Source organism: Diabrotica undecimpunctata, chromosome 9, assembly GCF_040954645.1.
Source record: "Diabrotica undecimpunctata isolate CICGRU chromosome 9, icDiaUnde3, whole genome shotgun sequence".
Taxonomy (NCBI): Eukaryota; Metazoa; Arthropoda; class Insecta; order Coleoptera; family Chrysomelidae; genus Diabrotica; species Diabrotica undecimpunctata.
In genome coordinates this window covers 99,372,035-99,387,063 of record NC_092811.1, presented here as the reverse complement: position 1 = coordinate 99,387,063, position 15,029 = coordinate 99,372,035, and the positions used below count along the sequence as shown (strand labels likewise).

Sequence of the window (15,029 nt, the reverse complement as noted above, 5' to 3'; positions counted from 1 at the left end):
GCGAATTCGTTTCAAAAAAAGGAACGCATAAGCAGATATTAAATACCAGACAGATAACACAAAAAGCAAGGAAACACAATATTCCAATACCGCTCTGTTTCGTAGATTACACAAAGGGTTTATCATGAAAATATAGGAATACCTATCCACCTAGTTAACCTAATAAGAAATTTGTATAATAAAAACTCAGCCAAAATTAAAATACACGGAATATATTCCAATGCGTTCAAAACAAAGCAAGAAACTACACAGAGCTGAATAATATCACCATTATCATACAACATATATATTCTGAATATACTTATAATGAGAAAAGTACTAGACGAACGGGATGGAGTAATCACTATATAAGGCAGAAAAATAAGAAGAAATGATCATCACCGAATGGCTAAGCCAGATAAGCGAAGAATTCAAACTTTGGATCAACACCGAAAAAACAAAAATAATGATACACCAAGTAGCGAATTTCGAAGCAGTAGACAGATTTGTATGCTTAAGCTCACTGATAACCAACAATGGCGATTTTATCTTAAAAATCAAGCATTTCATTAAAATATGAAAAGACCGAACAGCAACAAGAAATATTATTCTCAGATTTGCCTATCCCTTATTTTCCCCATTGCTACATACACAGCTCAATTATGGACTCTTAAAAAAATCGATAGAAGAAAAATAAGATCAAAGCCTTCAAAATGTGGGTCTAATGAAGAATTCTACGCGTGTCCTGAACAGAACACAGAAACAGCCTGTCAATTCTGAAAGAACTTCATATAAAAGACAGGTCATTTTCGGCCAAATACCTAGAACAACGAGGACCATTGAACTATTGGTAGTAGAAGGCCAAAAACCAAGAAAAAAGTCGGACAGACCAAATAGACTGGTGGGATAATCCCTACATAAAACCGTCCATCCGGCACAGGATCGCAGCCAATGGAGACATGAAAGTAACAATGTTTAGAGTGCCACCACGCTCTAACAAGGGTTCAAGGATTGATCAGGAGAAACCTATGGAAATGAGACCTGGGTAACGACAAAAAAAGATGAAGAGCAACTCAAGACATTCCAGAGAAAGATAATGAGAAACGTATATGATTAGGTGCAAGAGAAGTACGGAACTTTAAAAATCAGAAGAAACAGCGGGATTAATGAATTAAATGAAGGTCACAAAAACTATAAATGTAATACAATGGAGGAAAATGACACCGAGGTCAAAATGGAACGACATCGTTAAACAGGCAAAGACCTATTCAGGGTCATAAAGCCAAAAGAAGAACAAAGGAGAATTCACAGTGAATTAAAAATCACGAATATTATATCACAAAATTATAGTAGTATATCGGCACTATACTGTAAGTAAGTACCTAACAGCAGAGTTGTATACTCAATAACTGTAAACATTAAAAAAATATATACAAAATCGTGTGTGTGAATCCGGCTGGATGTACACGATCCAATTGATTTCAAAATAAAATAATTTAAAAACGTAATCAACGTTATTTTGACAAAAAAATCAAATAAAAATTAAATATATAAAGTTCAATGAAGATTAATAGTTTAATTATTACTTTATCTTTATCTCAATATACACATAATATTTTCCTCATTATTAAATTTACACTAAATTGACAACGATGTTTAAATACTTGCTTCTTATATTTGCTGTTTACGTAGTGACAGCTGTCATTGCTAAGACCGACGAAGAAAAGTTTGCTGACTATAAAGTAAGTAATTTTATTTCTACCACAATATTAACAATTGTTCTAAAATATTGGCACGTTTGTTATTATAACCAGTTGGAATGCAGACAATTGGTTTATTGTATATCTTTCATTGTAATCTTCTAACTCAGGTCTTAGTGTGAATTACTACTACCGACGTAGCCGGGATCGACGAGTTTACGTGCATTCCAAAGCACGGTATGGCTCAGGTCAATTAGAAACTGAAAAATGTCTGGTGTTTATGCCAAGATCGAACCTGTGTCGTCCGGCTTGGTAAGCCAGTACCTAGTCATTGAGCTATGGCAGCAACTTTGTAATCCGTAATTTCTTAAAATCTTGTTCTCTCTCATCTTTTCTGTGTGATAACTTTTGAAGGAAAAATTCTAACTTTTTGATACTGGGAACATTAGAGTATTAGAGTACACTTGTCCTGCTAAGTACAGTTAGGTCACTGACAATTGGCTTTCATTCAGAAAATCATAGACATTATATTTATTGTAATGCCCGTCAGCCGTAAATTAGTAAACACACATTTATTATGTGATCTTTTTTCCATTTCTCTATTTACTTTCTCTTTTCTAATTCTTCTCAATATCTAGACATTCGTGACCTTATCCACCCAACTTATTCGTAATATTCTTCTAAAGGTCAGTAATTCGAAGGCTTTCGATTTTGCCTGAAACGCCTTTCTTTGATATCCTAGCCTTCAACCCATAAAATAATAACAGAGAACACATTTCAGAAGTTTTGTCTTTGGCGAAATTGTAACATCCCCGTTTTAGAATACTTTTTCAGTTTGTTGAAAGCATTTCTTGTCTGTTTTTTTCTTGATTTAATTCTGTGTACTGTAATAATTATTTTAATTTATTTATAGTTTTCTAACATTAACACTAAAAACACAATTAATTTATAATATTTATTTAGTAAACGATAAAAATTTATATTATCAACTAACTCTAAAATCTAAATTGTTCTTTTTATACAACACACCTATTTTTCCACAGTTTTTTAGATGCCGTTAAGTCTTGCTTGGCCAGATGTTTATATTTTAAAACATTTTTAATTTGTTCCCCTTACATTATTATTGTAAGATAGGGCTTTTGTAATCACCATAAATTGCGTTCTTTTTGTGTTTAAAATCAATCTATTTTCTTCACTGACTTCTCATCAACATCATCATCCAGCCTCAAAAGTCCACTGCTGAATATAGGCCTCTTCCTTGTGTTTCCAACCTAGTATATATTGCGCCACTCTCATCCAGTTTTAATTTGTTCTTCTTAAATCGTCAGCCCATCATGTTGACCGACGCTTCTCTTGTCCTCTCTTAGTCCCCATTCCAATAACCTCTTTCTCCATCGCTCATCCGTCATTCTAGATATGTGTCCTGTTCATCTCTATTTTAGTGTGGCTATCCTTTCGATGATATCAGTCACCTTGGTTCTTCTCCTGACCTATTTGTTTTTTATTTTGTCTCGCAGAGTTACTCCTACCATGGATTGCACTTTTACCACCCTGTAAATCCTTAAGCCATTTTACTATTAGAATAGTGTTATTTGCAAATTGTATATTATTGATTGGTAGACCATTTACTTTTATTCCCATAGTTAGTTCTTCTAGTGCTTCCTGGTTTATTTCCTCTAAGTATACATTAACAAGACATAAACAGGATACAACACTGCCTGACACCCCTTTCAATCAGTATTTCTTCTGAAAAAATATTGTTCTCCTTCATCACAACTATCTGATTCTAATAAAGAGGGCCAATGAACTCAATATCTCCTATGACTAAATTTTCTTTTGAAGTAATTTGATAAGGCAATTATGTCTGACCATATCAAAGGTTTCGTTGTAATCCAAAAACACTGGCTGATGTACCTTTGCATAAGTATATTTACAAATGCAAATAGGGCTTCTTTCATTCCAAGTGCATTTCTAAATCCAAATTGTGTGTTCCTAATATCTTGCTTAAGTTTGTTGTGTATTATCTGATATATAATTTTTTTAAATATTTGAGCACATGACATATTGAACTTGTCGAGTGGTCTTGGCTTTTTTTGCATTTGGTGTTTTTAGCAGTGGTATGAATGTAGACATCAGAAAATCTCTGGAATTGTTTTCTGCATTGTATATTATATTATTATATATAAGTCCATTACTGTTTGCGCTTTTCTTGAATGACCTACACGAAGCATTGAGAGGCGGTTTGGAGATAAATGGTTTGATTATAAGACTTTTATTATATGCAGATGATTTGGTTTTGATGGCAATCAATCCGAAGATGCTACAGCGGATGATTATTGAACTGGAAGAATACTGCAGGATGTGGAATCTAAAAATAAATTTAGATAAATCCAAAATTCTTGTATTCAGAAGAGGAGGTGGTGTGATCAGGGAATCTTGAAAACTGAATGATCGAGTATTAGAGGTAGTAAATAACTAGAATTATTTGGGAATGATACTAACACCCAAGTTGTCGTTTAAAGCTCATCTAAAAAAGCGCCAGAGTTTGGCAAAAGTGGCGATTCACACGGCTTGAAGTAGTTTAGTGTCTAAGGCTGATATACCCTTTTTGGCAAAAGTAACAGTGTATGAGTCGGTGGTAAGATGAATTTTGACTTATGGGTCTCAGGTATGGGGTCTTTTTAAGTACGATGAGGTGGAAATAATCAGAAGATTTTATATAAAAAAAATTTTTTCTTGTCCAAGGTATTGTCCTAACTTTATGTTAGATTTGGAGACAGGTATTGCTAGAGTCAGCCTATATACGATGAATTTATCTATAAATATGTTAAAAAAATACTAGGATATTTGAATGATAGGTTGCTAAAATTTCTTTTGAAAGAAATGATGAGAGCAAGGAGTGGCTGGTGGAAAGATTGAATGAGCATGGGAGAAAAATTTGGTATTAAGGTAAGGTGTGAACGGGAATGGAGAGATAGCTGGCCTAGTATGATTTAGAATATGATAGAACAAAAGAAGGAGGAGATACAGTGTCACGCTGAGAATAGGGCACTTGAATCAAATTTTTGAGGACACTACAGAGAACTGCGGGAAAAAGGAGTAAACATGCATTATTTACAGGAAATAGAAAATTTTGGGGACATTCGATGGCTGTTCAAATGAGGATGTGGAGTTCTTTGAATGATCGACCTGGCAGAAATGATGAAAGAAGGCTTTGCTCAATGTGTAACACGAAGGAAAGGGAAGGTGTGACACATTTTTTGGGAAAATGTTCGGTGTTGAGACAGATTAGGTTAAAGTGGTTGGGTAGAAATGAACTTAGTAGAGTGAAAGTAGTTACTATGATGCGATAGGGATAGGCTGAGTTAGCAGGTTATTGTAGGGAGGCATGGCCGTATAGGTATGAGTTAGTGAGTCTATTTAATTACTAAATCTATTAGCATAGTGTTAGTTCAATAGGATGAAAATATTAAAATTAGCATTAATAATTTGTTTGCGTATAGCTATTTTTTTATCTGTCTTGTTTATCTCGACTATCTTGTTATTATTGTTGTCTAGATTTAGCCATACGGCTCACACTCCCTCTAAGGGAAAAATTCACTCATCCCAGATACCTACGGTATTAAAAGGATTGAGCTCTGGTGGGACTCTTTCCGTGTTGTCGAGCCCTAGGTGACTTGGTATGCTGCAGTATCTCCCAAAAATTGTCGTACACATCTGGATGTTGAGAGAAGTACAGCTTTCTGCATGGTCTTGTAGAGATGTTCATTCAGACCTAGCTTTCTTATGTTTTCTAGGAGGTTCTTCGTGACTCCAGTAGTAGAGAGAATAATAGGTATTGTCTGGTTACTTTCCATTCTCCACTGTCTTCGTATTTGAATTTCCAGATCCCTGTACTTGGCGATATTTTCGTTTTGTTTAACACGAAGATTATTGTTGTTGGGTATCGCCACATCAATTAGTGTTGTTTGTCTCTTTAGTTTATTAACTAGTATGAGATCTGGCCTATTATGTGCCACTGTTTGGTCTGTGAGCACAGTGCGGCCCCAGTATAGCTTGTAGTTATCATTCTTAAGTATACTTTGCATATTATCTTTCTCAAGTATACAAGCCTGCACCTGAAGATAAGTTCTTAAATTAGTAATATGTTTTTCTAGTTGCTCACTTATATCCATAAGTCCTGGTCCTCCTAAATATTGCGGTAATGTCGTTCTTTCTACTGCACTTCGAGGATGGTGTTTTTGTGCCTTTGTGAGGTGTGTTCGTACTTTTCGCTGAAAATTTTCTATATCCGTTTTTGTCCACTTAACAATACCAAATGAGTAGGTAAGCGCAGAGCATGCATAGGTGTTTAGTGCCTTAAACAAATTTTTACTATTAAGGTGTGAACGAAGCAGCTGTTTTACCCTTCGTATAAACTCAGTAGTTATCTCAGTTTTCATTTGCTTATGGTCAATCTTCCGCGCTTGCGTTATTCCGAGGTATTTATACATATCATATTCACCCATGGCCTCGATGTTCTGGCCGTTTTACATGTCGAATCCACCGGGCTGAACCTTTTCTTTGATTATATTTAAGAAACAACATTTGTCAAGGCCGAAGTGCATACTAATGTCATTAGAGAAATTTTCCACTGTTTTCAGCATCTGATCCAGGTGGAATCGAGTAGAAGCCAATAGTTTTAAATCATCCATTTACAATAGATGATTAAGCTTTGCCACAACAGTAGTGTTATTTTTTATGCTAAAACCTGTGTCAGTTGAGTTCAGTAGCTGGGATAGGGGGTTCATCGCTAGACAAAACCACAGTGGGCTCAGCGAGTCTCCTTAAAATAGGATATTCTGTTTTCTCCAGGCATTTGGAGGTGAATTTTTGTCTTCCAATCTGACATTATATATTTTAAAAAGGTCACTATGTTATCATCGACTTTATATATTTTTAATATATCTACAAGCCATTCATGCGGCACAGAATCAAACGCTTTCTTGTAGTCGATGAAAGCAGTAAAGAGATTACTTTTTTTGCTAAATACTTGGTCGATGGTAAGTTGTTCTTTGCAGCCCATGGAATCCTTCATTGTTATTATTATTATTACATAAACAGCTTTTACTCCCTCTAAGGGACCAATTCAATAACTTCAAATGCAAGCTATACCTTACCTTACCTATACATTGTTATTATTGTTTAGTCTAGTGCGAAGTGTTACTCAGTAGGATATACACATTTAGTTTATTACTATAAAATTTATATGAATATTTACTTAATTTATTTTTATTAATTTTAATGACCTTGTTAGATATAATGAGCCTAAGAGTAATTTTTTGTATATTAGAGAATAATATTTGTTTGCCAACCCTCCTGATGGCATGTGCCAAGGAGAACAAATGGTACTAAAAGAGAATATTATGTTGTATTTTTTTTAATGAGAAATAAAAAGGCATTATTGATGGATTGATATAAGTCGATCAATATTTCAATCTGCTCTTCCTCTGTTAAATTTATTATTTCTACCCGTACTAAATCAGGACTTGTGGCTTTATTGCACTTTAATCGTTTTATCGCTTCCAATGTCTCATCTTTTGTTATGTTTTAACCGGTATAGATATTTTTTTTTCTAGTACTATATCCGTTCTTTCTTGTTTAAACAGCTCTTGGATATACTTGTCCCATCTTTTAAGCCCTCCTCAACGTCTAGAATTATTTTTCTGTTTTTATCTAGCAGCATGTTTGATTTTTTTTATTATTCCTACTTGTTATTTCTCTACCGTCTACTCAATCTCTTCGCATTTGTAACTATACAATCTTTTCTTTGACTCTTTGATCTTTTTTCTTATTTCTGTATGTATAATGTTATACATGGTTCCGTTTGTGGTTTTAGAACACCTCCTTTCTTCCATGGTCATCTACTCGATCATCAATTTATTTTTACTGTTAGTTGGTTTAGGTATTAGTAGTGCCCATATATACATATAAGAGCATATTTTAATAGATACCATTGACTGTTCACATCCTCAGTAGAAATAGTTTTGATTTTGGAGAGCTTTTCTTTCAATCATTCGCTTAATCGAATAGATTGTATTCTGTCTAATTTAGTTTTAGCTGCGTGCATCTTTAGTTTAATTCTAAACCTCACCACGAGTGGGTTGTGATCTGATCTCACCTTAGCTCCAGGATATATTTTAACTCATTTTTAACCGTACGACCATGAGAAGGTCAAATAAATTTTCGATGACGTTATGTTAATTATCTTCTGGAGATTTCCATGTGTAGAGTCTTATACCGAAAGATCATACTAAGTATTCTTAACAAAATCGTTGTCTTGGCAAAATTAAGCCAATCTTTCTCCCCACTCAATATGAGTGCTCAGCCCATAATCTCCTTCATTTCCTCATGTTTTCTTTTTACATTTAGATCTACCATTAGTATTGTAACGTACCTCAATTTGGTTACTTATAACGCTTGCTGTTTGTATTTGTACTTGTACTTATGGAACCACCTTTTCACGACTTGGCACCTACATTAAAGATATTTTATTAGCTTTTGCCAGGTTGTTGAGAATATCTTTGCAGTTCTTCACCAGTTTTGAATAGTCGCTTGGCTATCTGTATAAATGTTGATTTTCTTTGCGTTTTTCATCCCTGACTGTACAGTCATGTATTGACCTAGGATGTTTGCCCAAAGACAAAGATCCAGTACCATGGGCTGTTATAGATCCATCAGTGAACCATGTTCCAGTCCCCATTAATATTTGGAATTTTTTGTTCTCTAGATGGTATAATTATGTTAATCTTCTCAGTGAAGATTAGTTCTCATGTCCTCATATTTGAGTTCATCATAAAGATGTGTTCCTCAAGTATAGTACGAGTAGTATTTGTCTGAGAAATAATAATAATACAATACAATAATACAATATATAATTAAGCCTATAAGTATTGTTTGCTTTAAATCTACAATGACTATAAAGGCTATCGCCAAAATATATATTCCATTCCAAAGCTGTCTTTTTCCACCAAAGTACTGAACCATAAGTAACTGTCGCTCGTATTACTGATGTATATAACCAACAGATTACTTTTTGTTTTAACCCCATGACTTAGTAAGTTGGTTAGTTACAGTTGGTTATATAGTTATTATGACCGCTCCAATTGAGTTTATAATCCAGGGTTATCTCTAGATACCTAATCTCATTGGTTTTTTCTAGTTCCTTCCCAAATAATTTTAGCTCACCCAGTCCAGTAAGATTCCTCTTGCTAGTAACAGCTACTAATCTAGTTTTGGAATAATTCACAGAGAAATTTACTTTCAGATACCTCCCTATTTAATTCTCTATATAATGAAGGACACATTGTATCTGATCCGCAACAATACTTATTAATTTTCCTTCTTCTTATTGCGCCCTCTGCTTTCGAAGGTTGACGATCCAAACGGTAATTGTAGCTTTGAAAACTGCTGCACGAAAGATTTCTGTGGATGAGCGGTCAAACAATCTCCTTAGGTTATTTAGCCACGAGTTCTGGCGTCTTCCAACTGATCTTTTGCACTGTACTTTACCATCCAATTAGATTTGGATTATATCTTTCACTTCTCAATACATGACCCAAGTATTGTATTTTCCCCTAGTCACTATCACAATGTCGTCTCGGAAACACTTGACCCAGATTCCTTGGAGAAGGATAGGATTCTATTTCTATCCTTCTTTCTTATTAAAAAAAAATGAATCCTTTAAAAAAAAAGGCCGGTCCCTTTTCGTTTACTAATTCCCTCAATAATCGTATCTCCCTGCATTCCAAATAAACATATGTACGAAAACAAGCCACATGTGAAATTATGACATCCTACAACAAATAGAAAACAATCAAAAAGATTAGTGTGGTTTGACCCTTGAAACCTGAACGAGCTTAAACCAACATTCAAATGAAGCCATCGAACAAAATTTACACAATAGTGCTCTTTTACAGTTTTTCTTGTGTTTTTTGTTTCTTTTTTTCTCGTTTAGTTAGTAAGTTTTAATGTTAAGGTATCGTAGAGTTTTTATAACATCTAGAAAAAACCTACCTTACAATTGTTTTTAATCCGGTTCGTTGTTTACTTATATTCTAAGATCTTTTCTATTTGTAGTGAACTGATGATGCTTTTAAAAATAAAAGCGAAACGTATTTAAATAAATCAATGAAGTAGTTGACGACTTTTATTTGCCAATTATTGACCGATTAAACCTCTGCTATTCAACTATTGAATATAATTTAAATTTAATCAACGGTCGTATCTTTTGCTATATATATATATATATATATATATATATATATATATATATATATATATATATATATATATATATAGATCTAGCGGTTAATGTGGGCCCCGTACTAAAACGGTATTATACTAACTCCAGGAGAATATACACCGTGTATATTATTATCTGGGTAGCGCTTTATGTAGACTCCGATCAACACGTAGGATTAAATGAACTCCGTAATAGGGTAAAACACTTTTGGGATCCGTATGTATTCTTCCCCGTACACAACTAAACTCCTCCGATGTTGCCAATAATTTGATTAGTCGTAGATTTTTAAATTTTACAGCAGGTACGTTTTGGAACTTGAAATTTATTTAAATATCAATCAATTTATTCATCCCGAAATTTCACAAATACTTGGTTAATGTAGTTAAATATTTTATGGTGGTAATTTATATTACTTGCTTTAATTATTTTTAAACTTAAGTTAGTGTCTGTTATAAGCTTGGAAAAGGCAATTTTTATGTATTAGTATTTTTTTAATGCATTGACACTGAAAAATTTATTATATAAATGTACGTTCCGATGTTTCGATTGCTACGTTTTATGATGTACAATATTTGTTTCATAAAGTAGTAAAATTTAAATTATAATAATTTGTAAATCAATCTTAAAATTATAATTTTTTACTGTCTAATTTCAATATTTCAATTTTTAAATGTAGGGAATTCAATATCTTACTATAATACTTTAGTATGTAACTTGTAACAGATACTAAAATAATAAGTAGGCATAACACCTAATTTCGCTTTAACTATAAATGTATCGTATAACGTAACGTAGCAATCAGTAGTGAATCATTACTCAGATAAAATATTTCGGTGACTTTATGGTAATTTGATTATAGCCAACATATCTATTACAATTATTACATATAATATGTTCGGTTGTTTTAAAAAATACTTTGTCGCTTGTAAATTTTGTATCTTTCGTGATCAGGCATAAGAGTATTTTATTTTTAATTTAGAAGTAAATGTATATATAATATTCTTTTTTCTGTCACTTATTTTAAATATGGTTCACTTATATTCTTTTTGCTTATTTATTTTTATTCGTAATACTTATAACGTACGTAATAACGTACCCGTTGTTGCAAAAAGCAACAACGGGTACGAAAGATATCAGGTATCAGGGGTGGTATTTGTCAATCTAAATGCCGCCTACGACACATTAAATTAGAGGACATTTCTCCAAAAACTGTATGACAAACTGTAAACATCGTTTTATCCGCGTATATCTACAGAACAGAAGATTTTTCGTATCATTCAATGGTAATATGGAGAACGCAGACAAACGGTCTCGCTTGGGGTAGCGTAATGGCACCTACACTGTATTACATTTACACAAATGATCAACAGATACCAGTAGATACTAGGATTTTCATGTAGACCATACATTGCACAACCAAAAACTTTTGTTGCTGGAGTGGAGAAAAATCTAATAGATGCCTTAAATATAATAAAAATGAACTACGATTTAATTTTAAGCCAAACCCCGAAAATCTTAGGAACGCTCCTTCAATTTTCCCAACACAGGCGCTTTCACAAAACTGAACATCCAATAGTGTGATGAAATCCTTGAACTCTGAATTTCCTATAAATACCTTGTAGATAGTTTATATCGCACGTTGTCAATCACAGAATCTTGTTTAAAACTAAAAGGCAAACTAAGGACCAGAAATAGTATGCTCCGCAAGCTTGTCAGCTAAAAATGGGGCGCATATCCTTTTACCCTTAAAACGTAAATGCTTGCACTTTTCTTCTTGCTTAACTGTCTTTTTTATTTTATTCCGATATACTCTGTACAAGTACTAGAAACCAATTCGTTAAGGATTTTTGCTTAGTTGAGGAGATATGTTGTGGAATGCAATTTTTAGATTCCCCATGTCTCTAATAACAGTTTTATCAACGTCTGTTTTTCCTTGCAATTCTTAGAAGGCACAGATTAAAGCAAAATACTGAATTTGGTTTCAAAAATTAGTTTACGTTTTTTAACCAAGTTTGACATCTTGGCGTCTATGCATGTGTCCGATCTACCTTAAGCGATTTATTTTCCTAAACAATATATTTATAAGAGCTTTCTTTATTTAGTATGTGTTCTTATTCTATACGGATTTGTAGCAATATTATAATGAGGTTAAAAAAGTTTTCTTATTATTTTTCTTTCAAATATTCGGAGTTCTTCCTTATTTGTTTTAGTCATTGTCCATGATTCGCATTCATGTATTAAAATAGGTCTTAAGTGAATTATGCTCTGTATTGAATTGCTTTCTTCTGTTGATTCGCTTGTATTTGGTTTTTATTTTGTTGATTTTAAGTAAAACATTTTTCGTGCTCTCTTCACTTTGTTGAAGATGTCGTTTGCGGAGAGAGTTTCTTATAAGATCAATATTATTAGCAGATGCTAGGACTGCTTTGTACCTTGAGCCATTAATGAATTGCATTTTAAATAGACGTTATTTCTATTTTAGTAAGCTGTTCATTAAATTTTTGAATATTTGAATCGAGAATCTGTATTTTATTCAACTGTTTTATAACACAGAGTTTCTTGGCGCCTATCTTCATCCCTGTTTTTTTTTTTGTTTAGCGTATCATTATTTTTCTTCCTATGCCGTCCCCATTAACGGAGGTTGGCGACCACATTTCTAAAAGTATCTCTGTCTTTTGCAACGTGGAATAATTCGTCTACAGTCATCTTTGTCCAGTCACGAATATTTCGCAGCAATGACTTCCTCTTTCTACCTATTCCCTTTTTGCCATCGACTCTACCCTGGATGATGGTCTGCAGAAGACTTTATATTCCTTAGTATGTGTTCCAGGTATGCAGTCCTGCGTACTTTTATTGTTCTCAACAATTTTTTGTCTCGACCCATTCTTCTCAGCACTTCCTCATTGGTGACCCTGGCAGTCCATGGAATTCTCAACATTCTCCGGTATATCTAAAATTCAAAGGCTTGAAGCTTCCTAACTATTTGCGCTTTTACCGTCCATATTTCTACTCCGTACAATAGTTGAGACCAGACGTAACATTCAATAAACCTCAGTCTCAGCGCAGTATTAAGATTTTTGTCACAGAACAATTGCCTGAATTTTAAGAACGCTGCCCTTGCCATTTCTATTCGTACCCTGATTTCTTAGTCTGAATCTAATTCTTTGTTGATGTAAGCTCCCAGATATTTATATTTTTACTCCCGCATCATTATTAAAAGAATTTTGCTAAATGTCGATCTAGGGAATCCGGTGGTATGTACATGATGTTTCCATAACCAACGTTCGAAAATTTGTCTTACTGTAAAGTCATGAGGATTTTACTAGGAAATATAGTGCTGTTTAATAATAATAAAGTTCAAGCAACAATTCCTATATGCACTAACTTGGTACTGATATCTCTGCTCCCCGATACCAGGTAGCAGTCCCGAAAACATTATAACTGCTACACTCATGCTTCCAATTATCCAACGATTAGCCAGTCCAGGACTATACGCCTTATTATGGTACTGATATTGCTGCTGTCCCTCATAAGTAAATATAATATGCAAGAAAGGTTTTGGCAATTTAATAGGATTTTGTATGTTAGAATATTATTTCTCCGAGAAAGTGAAAAATATCTATTTGCTATCCGGATTTAATTCATAGATTAAATATTAGAATGCTACAAAATAATGCTATTAGCAGCAAAAAACGGTCTGATAGTAAGTAATAAGAAAACTAAATAAATTTCTTTAACATACAAGAGAGAGGACGTAGAGTAGGGCATAACGTAACAATAAACCCATATAATTTTGAAAGATTGCAGCGTTTTAGGTATCGTAGATAACGCTGTCACATAAGAAATAAAATGGAATATTCAGGTAGCTAACTGATGTAAATATAACCCACATAACACTTTTAAACCCAGAAGTCTAATACAAATACCTAAAATCAGGATACATAAAACAGTGATTAAACCAGTGCTATTGACTTAAATGTGACGAGAACGCTGACAAAACAATGTAAGTAAAACTTAGGTATTAATTAAATCAGGATTACTAGAAAAGCCATCAGAATTATTTTCCAACTTACAAAGGTCCTAACCAATACCGAACCGGAACTAATTTCAACAAGTTAAACTGGGAGAATGCCCCGAGAGAAAAAATGCCCTTAGGACGTCCACGAATCAACAGGGGAGGTAACATATGGTCAGATTTAGGAATAATGGAACTACCTACCGACCCATCATATTTATTAACACATGCCTGTACAACCAACTGCTATCCAACCTACAATCAATACTTATCTGTTGGGAACTATCAAATCCATTACATGTAGTCAAACGAAGTAGGCTTAAAAAAGTTATCTTAGGAAAGGCACTAAAGAAATATTGATACATATTTTTAAAACGTTATTTACGTGGCTAAGTTTTCAATAGGAATGATTAGACAAAAAGCAGAAAAGCCAATAGAACCTTGTTGCGTTCTGACTATACTATGACGATAACCTTTACAATATACACAATACTTGAGGCAACTGTTTGTCTCAATTTTGTCATTCAGAATAATTATGTCTGTATTTTTTAATTTGCTAATTTCCATATATTTTAATTTCCATAGAATCTAAATATATCTTAAGGCCTTTATTTTAAATATACTTTTTTAGTAATGAAAATACGTAGATAGAACCTGGAATATACATTTAACCTTTAATCTCTGGGATAAATCCATCTCCTAAACAATGGCGCCGATATATTTAGTTAAAATTCTGTGCACTTATTTTAACCGTTTATGTCCTTATCATTCATATATGAGTTGTGATATGATATGATATTACAAACTCATTTACTTTTCACAAAGAGACTTCATATTAACTATACTTATTACTATACAAATCTGATTCGAAATATCGTCAAAAAGTAACAGTGTGTAAAATTATTTTTAATGAAAAGTTAATTAGCCATTTCTTATGGGGTTCAAAAGAAAAGCCTTTACGAAAATTTGAGTACAAATAAGACCACCGTAATCAGTTGTACCCTGGGTAATGAATAATTAATTAATCGGCTAATCAGAATCACCATTCGGT

The 15,029-nt window shown here is 33.3% G+C and overlaps 1 long non-coding RNA gene across 1 annotated transcript in view; it reads left to right on the top strand.

Moving 5' to 3' along the window:
- The first annotated feature begins 1,417 nt into the window (after positions 1–1,417).
- LOC140449798 (uncharacterized) overlaps positions 1,418–15,029 on the top strand; it is a 32,136-nt gene continuing 18,524 nt past the window's right edge. Inside the window, exon 1 of the long non-coding RNA XR_011951886.1 lies at positions 1,418–1,721. This is a non-coding gene — a long non-coding RNA (uncharacterized lncRNA). The remainder of the gene's footprint in view (positions 1,722–15,029) is intronic.